The sequence below is a fragment of the Pteronotus mesoamericanus genome, unplaced genomic scaffold (genome assembly GCF_021234165.1).
Source record: "Pteronotus mesoamericanus isolate MK-2021 breed Mesoamerican mustached bat unplaced genomic scaffold, CSHL_Meso_final contig_24, whole genome shotgun sequence".
Taxonomy (NCBI): domain Eukaryota; kingdom Metazoa; phylum Chordata; class Mammalia; order Chiroptera; family Mormoopidae; genus Pteronotus; species Pteronotus mesoamericanus.
This window is the reverse complement of record NW_026555100.1, coordinates 9,470,103-9,478,364: the sequence shown is the minus strand read 5'-3', so window position 1 is coordinate 9,478,364 and position 8,262 is coordinate 9,470,103.

The following is an 8,262-nucleotide window of genomic DNA, read 5'->3' as shown; positions in this document are numbered from 1 at the left end:
GCCTGTTCTTTTCTGAAGCAAGAGGGGCCTGGCTGGCTGGCTTCCTGCCCCGGCCCTGAGTTGTCCAGGCTCTCTCCTTAGACTGGTTATGCTCTGGACAGTGTCGCACAGAGTTCAAAGCAAGCCACATTGGGGTCCTCTGCTTCACTCAGAATTTTGTTTTACAATGGCTTAATTTATTTTCATATTCCAGATCATTTAGAAATGAAATCAAAGTGTAAAGTAGGGAGAACAAGTTATCCCTAAGACCTCTTCCCCTGACATGTTATGCAGAGTAGAACTGACTTTGAACCGGAGGGCCTGGCCCTGTGCTGGGCACTGCATCACAGGCCTGTGGCAGGGACACCATCCTCTCCCCGAGGTTCTTGCAACCCAAGCTGGTGAGCATCAAGAACAACTTTGAACAATTTCCATTTCCACCATCTACGACCACCGTGACGAGCGTTTTTCTGCACACTTGGGGTACATCAGGAAATTAGCTTACATTCTAGAGGTGAAGGCAGACAGCGAATTGATCAGTGCTGTAGCACAAGGAGAAGGAAGGGGTCTGGGGCGCAGGGTGTGTCGGGGTAGACCGTAGTATTAAGTGGAGATCAAGGTCTCCTCAAGAAGGTCAGATTTGAGTCAAGACTTGAAATAGGTGAGGATTTAGCCTTGTGGGAATTTGGAAATAGTGAGTTTCAGGAGGCTGGACTAGTTAAAGCCTCAGAGGAACAAGGTCCAACACAAACATCAGGAAGGGGCCCCGAAAGATAAGGAGCCTGAGAAAGGTCAGCGCGAGGGAAGAAGGAAGGCTTGCCTGCCTAGGCTAATTGCATTGTGTGGCTGACCTGTTGTGTGGGGTTATTTGCCCAACCCTGCAGACCAGGTTGTGCCCAAACCTCTGGGCTAACTGAAATCAGCTCTGATCCAGGCCCTTTCACAACTAAGATACGGCTTTGAGTAAGCCACATATTCCCTGGGCCTCAGTGGTCGCATTTGTAAAAGAAGATAGGCCACATCTGGTCATGTTGTAAACTCCTGCCTGCCAGTCCTGAGTGCACTTTGTAATAATAATAGTAGTAATAATAGTAATACTAATAACGTCACAAATAAGATAGCGATTGCAGCATCTTTGTGAGGCGAATAACTTATTTTACTCTTATTATTGAGACTTTATAAAAGCAAAAGTAAAACCATATAATTTCTGTGGTTTCTGAGGAAAAGAAGGGTAAGAGCATGGCCTTTGGTCAGAAAAAGAATTACCAGTTGGTGAAAGAGGCAAAAGGCTTCCTCTCACCAGCATTTAACTGTCTTCCCCTTGTGGGAACTTGCTCGGAGGGCCCCTCTTCCCTCCTTGAGGGTGTTTTCTTAGCTGAGCTTCAGAACATCCGCAAGCAGCCAACGGTCAGTTCAGGAACGTTTGGGAAGTGTTATGTAAAAGGTGAAAAAACGGTCTTTGACAAATAAAAAAAATTAAAACCTGGCAAAGTTTCCTAGCCTTTAGGCTGTTGGGGTGAGAAATGCAAAACTGCATTCTCACAATCCACTGAGTTGCTGAAAGGAGGGATTTGAAAGCACAACATTGTCAGACTTCGTTTTGCCCAAGCTCTAGGATTCACGGTCCTGTGATTCTAGGGAAGGGCTTACCCTACAGAGAAGACTGTTTGGAGTTTTTAGTGCCAGGAGAGAGGTAGGATGGGCTGGTTGGGGAAACAGGATTGACAAATAACCTCCTCCATCCCCTCCAGGAAAGTTCATCCACAAAGGAAAGCTCATGTGAGGGGTCACAGAATTGGTAAGGGTCGGGGTCAGAAGTCACGTCACCCACCGAAAATCAAATCCCACGTGCATGCATGCCTCTCTGTGCCTCAGTTTCCTCATCTGTGTAATAGGTGTAACTTCATAAGGCAGTTATGAAGATGAAGTGAATTATTACACAGGAAGTCCTTAGAATGGTACCTATGTCCTAGTGAAAGAGCCACCAGTGGGTGCTTTTTGCCTTTGGTGACATGGGTTTTTCCTAGCCAATGTCTGAGGGGTTTTCACCGAGGGCTGCCCATTTGGAGGACATCTGCAGTGCAAACACACTTTCAAGTTATGCCTCTTTCTTCTTCTAACCAAGGGTTTCCTCAATTGTAAAGGAGTCATCATTTCCTAAACTAACACTGTCCAATAGAAAGATAATGCAGGTCATGAGTATAGACTGCCATATGTGACTTGAAATGTTCTAGTAGCCACATTTAAAAAATAAAACGAAGCAGGTGAAATTAATTTTAATAATGTTGTTGGCGTCATATAGCCCACATATTATCATTTCAACATATATTCAATATAAACATTGTTAATGAGATTTTACGTTCTTTGTTTCCTTACTCCAGCTTTGAAATCCAATGTATATATTACACATACATTACGTTTATGTCAGGCTAACAGCATTTCAAGTGCAATAGCCACATGTGACTGCCATGTTGGATGGTGAAGTTATTAATGACAAGATGATGGCTCTTAGCTTGGGTGAGCTAGTCAGGCTGGGCTCTGACTCTCCCAATCATTACCATGGTAACCAGAAAGGCCCATGAGATGGGGAAGGGGGTCTTCTGGTTGTATGAAACAAGGAAGATCTTGATGCAAGACCTACAACTCCAAGAGTGTGGTTTTGAACTGAGATCTATTGGGTAAATGCTTGTGTGTCCCTAACGGTCTTTTCCTCCCTCCTCACTAACCCCAACCTCCATCTCCACTTTCTCTTGAAGATTAAATTCTGAAAACAATTCATTAATGATTGTCATCCTTAATAAGATGCAAATGTTGGGATAATACCTTCATTGAGTATCAGCTGTGACTAAGGTCGTTGAGACAGAGATTAGGATGGGAAGCAGAATGCCTTTCTGAGAGCTTTTTGAAATCCTTGAGAAGTGACATTGTTGAAGAGCAGTAGTGATAGGAAAGCCATGCAGAGCTGATTCCACAGGGTTCAGACCTTTCATGAGCCCTTTGAACACAAGTCACTTAGCTTTAATAGGAACTTCATTAACTAAAGGCAGAAACTATGAGAGGAGGAGATGGTACCATCCTGGGCACCATGGGTATGTATTTTCCTAAGTGAATAAATGTGAATCTGGAAACTACGTGAGGAGTTTCTTACAATAGGAATTTTCAGACTTGCCTGCTGATCCATTCTCAGCAGCCCAGGAGAAGGAGAGGCCACCTGTTTCCTTCTAGGGAAATGCCTTTTGTTCCTATTCAAGGAGATTTCAGTTTGGCCTTTAAAGTAGGATGTGCCACCCTGACTGGTGTGGCTCAGAGGGTTGGGTGTTCTCCCATAAGCCAAAAAGTCACTGATTCAATTCCTGGTCAGCGCACGTGCCTGGGTTGCACAGCCAGGTCCCCAGTTGGGAGAGTGTAGGAGGCTGCCCGTTGATGTTTCTGTTGCACACTGAGGTTTCTCTCCCTCTTTTTCTCCCTCCCTCCCCCTCTCTCTAAAAATAAGTAAATAAAACCTTAAAAAAAATATGGTAGAGTGTGCCTTGGAGAAGGCTGGCTTGATTTTGAGGACAGGAGTTTCTCACTTTTCTTCCTCTTCTCATGCTGTTGTTTTAGGGTGAATTTGCACATCTTTCCTCCAATTCATCATTATGATTTTGTTTGAAGGGGGTCTCATTTCCCTATTTCCCAGGTCTTGAAGAGACCTCTTTTACACCCATATGCCATTAGTGTTATCTCATGAATACTCTAAAATGTGAAAAGAAATTCTATTCTTATTTCATCGGTGATAAGATGGGACGATCTGCATACGACACAAACGTTCTTTCCCTTCAGCCTTCCCGGATTACTACATTTTTCCAATCTGTAGTATTCCTAGCTACATTGCCTTAAGGAAAATTACTTTTATCAGGCAGTTCCTAAGCAAGCACTTAGGAACTGACCCAACTTCCTTAGTCTCACTGTGCCCAAAGGGAGGTTATCCAAAGAATGCTTTCCATTAATAATGATTTTTTAAGTTAAATTTTGTCAACAATCAAAATATTTTTATTGAGTTCTTTTTTCTTGATTATTAACATATGTAATTTTGTTCTATAAATTTGTCATAGTCTGGAAAAAATGAAGAAGAAACATTTGTTATCCTACTGTCTAGAAAACACCACTGCTAACTTTGGGGCAATCAACAGTTACAGCCCTGGCCAGATAGTTCACTTGGTTAGAGCATTGTTCCAATACTCTATTATAATGCAACTGATTCTAGTGGTAGATACTACCTTTTTATATGGAGGATGGGCAGTTCCTTTTATTCTTTGGGGTAGGGAGAGTTGGATTAAAAAGTAGGATTTCCCATGAGAAAAGTTTTCACTACCTCAATGTAGTAACTGTGACCAAATGGTTCTGTACATTTTTCATGTTTGTGACCAAGACCATGAAAAAGAGCCTAGAGCCTGACAAAGAATAAGAAGCAGCTAAAGTGTAGCAGCTTAACTGATAACTGTGGTCAGCCTTGGAGTCTTGAAACTGACAGAGCCATTGCAGACGTAGTTGATGCTCTGTGGTTACAAATTAAGGGGTGAGAATTTTTCTCTTCCTTAGTGACCAATAACTTTAAGTGTAACTGCAACTATATGAGTGGAATTTTAGTATGTGTTTTGGGAAGTAGGAGTGCCGTTGGTTGTGAAACCTAAGAAATAGCATCACTGAGTTTGGACACTTGGGCAGTTTGCCTATCTGCGGAGATGATGAATTGATGGATGGGTTACAGTTGGCTGGAATCAACAACCTAGTTAGTTCTGGGGACATTTGTGGGGCCAGGCACTGCCAGGGGGTAAGGTATAAAATAAAAGCAATAAGAGGAGATGAGAAGGAACCCAGTGTGCTAGCAAGCAGTATGTGTCACTTTGAATCACCAAAGGCAGGCTATGGCAGCAGTAAGCTCTCGATGGAAGGTGATGAGGATTTGTCTTCAAAGTCTTCTCTTGACACTCCCCAAGTGCCCACTTTTCCACAGTAAGCATTATTAATTTTTAAATTTGAAAATATATACAGCATATTTAAATCTGAAAATATTTATGGCAGTAGTCAATACTATTGTAGTAACTATATATGGTACCAGTTGGGTACTGGAAATATCAGGGAGAACACTTTGTAAAGTATATGATTGTCTAGCCACAATGTACACCTGCAATTAATGCAAAATAATGAGTGTAAACTGTGATTGAAACATTTAAAAATATAATTTACTAAAGATGTAAAAAATAATTTAGAGTAATATTGATAGATAGTATGTCTTAGAAAAAAGGTAAGACTAAAGAAGTCAAATAAAGACCTCCTTTTGTGATTTACTTTCAAAGGGTTTGATTCTCCCTAACCTACATGTCTACTCCTGTTCTCTCATGTCTAAAATTTTCCTTGAGATTTGTTTCCAATGTTTTTGACCCCTGTGAAAATATTCCCAAGAGAAGTAACACAGCCCCATGTTCCCAGTTATTTACATCAACAACATTCAGCATGTGGCTCTTCCATTGCAACTTTTGGTTTTTCAAAGACCTATAATTTTGGAATTGGAATGTCATATTCTGCTAGACTTACGGTAGCATTTGAGAAGCGTTCTGTCTTTTATTTTTTTTAAAAAAATTCATTTTTATGGCAGTTTTAGGTTTATAACAAAATTGAGCAGAAGGTACAGAGATTTCCTATGTGTTGTACGTCCCTAGTTTTTCTTCTTGTAAGACTGTAGACCCAAAATATGGCAGAGGAGCTCTTTTCCTTCCCCACTCCCAATCCAAGATTAAAACAGTGAAATTCCCAAACTTTTATGTACTTGGCATCGCCTGGGGAGGCTTCTGGACTAGGGCCGTGGAAGCCTTCAACAAGAGGGGGATCCTGCTTTTGGCAAACTGGATGTGTGGCCACCGTTGTGAGGAGGGAGGAGCCAGGGAAGGAGCCACTGGCTCAGCCGGGGATGCTCAGGGGCCTGTGTCCTCTTCCACGGCACCCATCCTGTGAGCGCCCGTCCGCTGATACTCAGTGACGGGACTAAGGACACAATGGTGCCGGCTCCCTTGAGCCAGAAGGGTCAGGATGCTTTTCTGTCTTGGTCACAGTGTCTCCATCCACTAAAGGAGAGGAGATAAGAACGAGAGTAGAAGTGAAAGAATGGGGAACTCAAAGGTGATGAGACCCATGAATAAAGGAGTCACTTTTTGGAAGAAAACAGTTTTTTCCCTGCAAGGTCCCTTTTATGGTTAGATGTTTTTGTATTTATATGGACATCAAATAAGATAAAGGTACCCTTTTAAAAGGTTGATTTTTAAAAAGTGTTTTACTATGGAAATTCTCAAACATATATTAAAGCAGGGAGACTAATATCATGAACTTCCATCTATCCATTGCTCAGCTTCGGCAATTAAGTGTCCGCTTTCATACCTCTCTTATCCCCCTTCCTCAGAATGAATTATTCAAAAGCAAATACCAGCCATTTTATCATTCCAAATAGAAATACTTTGGTATGGACCCCTAAAAAGTAAAATGACTAAAAGGAATAACTCTGATGATTTATAAATCTTAGTCTTGTTTTCTCATCATTCTTCATGTGTCATTGGCCTTTGAATCAGGTAACTTGACTTCTAGACCCGGTTTTGCCTCTCACCAGCTGTGTAACCAATGGTAAGTCACGTACCTTTCTGGACTTGAATATTTCCCATCTGAGTGGGTGAAGTAGATGATTTCTAAGGTCACTCCAAGTTCTAGAAATAAAAAATGTTTGCATGCATCATCCTTTAAGGCTTCAGGGATATACAGATTTGGTACAGGATCTATTTGCTGTTTGCCTTTTTGGGACAGTGCCCAAGTCACAGTCAAGACCTTTCCAGTCTTCACATTCCAGAGGCTGCTGAGTGGCAGAATCTTTAACTTGGAGCTTTAAAAAACGAGTGAGCCTTGGACGCATTCCTCAGAGTAGTTTCGTGCACCAACATTATCTCACACCCTCAGTTCCTCTGAAAAGTGTTCTGCTGAGTTGTGAGGCTGAGAAGGTTCAAGAGCTCCAGACAGATCCTTCTTTTAAAAAGGCCATCTTGTTCCAGCTGGTGTGGCTCAGTGGACTGAGTGCTGGCCTACAAACTAAAAGGTTGCCGGTTCAATTCCCAGTCAGGGCACGTGTCTGCGTTGCGGGCCAGGTCCCCAGTTGGGGTTTGTGAGAGGCAACCAATAGATGTATCTTTTGCACTCATCAAAGTTTCTCCCTCTCTTCTCCTCTCTCTAAAAATAAATAAATAAAATATTTTAAAAAAGAAAAAGACCATTCTGAAGCCAGTATCTACTAACAAGTGATGTTTACATGGTTTGGGGGTAGAGGGGGTAAATTACGCTCTTATACAAGGAACTGATCAGTGTGCTGTTACAGGGTAATTGTAAAGAAATAAAGATATCCACTTTACAAGCAAATTAATGGGGTGTAAATTATGGCACACTTAAGTTGCCTGGTAAATAAAGGATTAAGCCTGGGATAGAATATGTCTTGAAATTATGGAAAATATGCTTATTGTAGGGGCTAAGGTTTAGAGAAAGATAGGGGTCCTCTTTGGTTAATGGAGGAAACTTTGGGCGAGAAGAAGGTACCCAGCCCAGAAGAGCACTGCCCATGCGACCCTTGCAGTGTGTGCCAGGAGCTTTCGTGGGCATCCTCCGCAGGTTCCCCACCGCATCATTAGACCTAGGATGATGGGATGTAAAGCGTAGGTGGCCCAGCATGTCTCAGCTGGGAAGTGAGGGAGACAAGCTCTGAACCAGGTTTCTGGCCACTGCTGGCATCTGTTCCATTCGTCTACAGCTTGAAGAGAACCAGGGAAAGGAAACTGGAGGAAGGCTGTTTGAAAAAAACAAACTTGCTTGTCAGTGTACTGGCGGAGGAGCAAATGCTTATAAACGCTGCAAAAATTTAAAAAAAAAAAAAAAATCACAACCCAGAGAAGGAAAAAAAATGAAGTACCCAAATGGAAAAAGACTCCAAAAATACCATTTTAAGCACAAGTTCTAATCAGCTCTGACATTTTGCAGGGAATTAATTGAAGTTATTGACAGGGATTATGGTTTTGGTGCCAGGGTTTTAAAGTGGGGGATAAGATTAAAAGGGAGCAAACATGAGGGCTGTTCTTTTAAGCATAAAGCAATATTCCATGGTGGGAAATTCACTGGGCTTGGGAGTTTGGGGTTGGTTACTGCACTCAAAGGGGCTCCTGGACACTCTTCCAGCTGGAGGAGGGTCAAATGTGCATTCTTCATAACCCTGTGGAC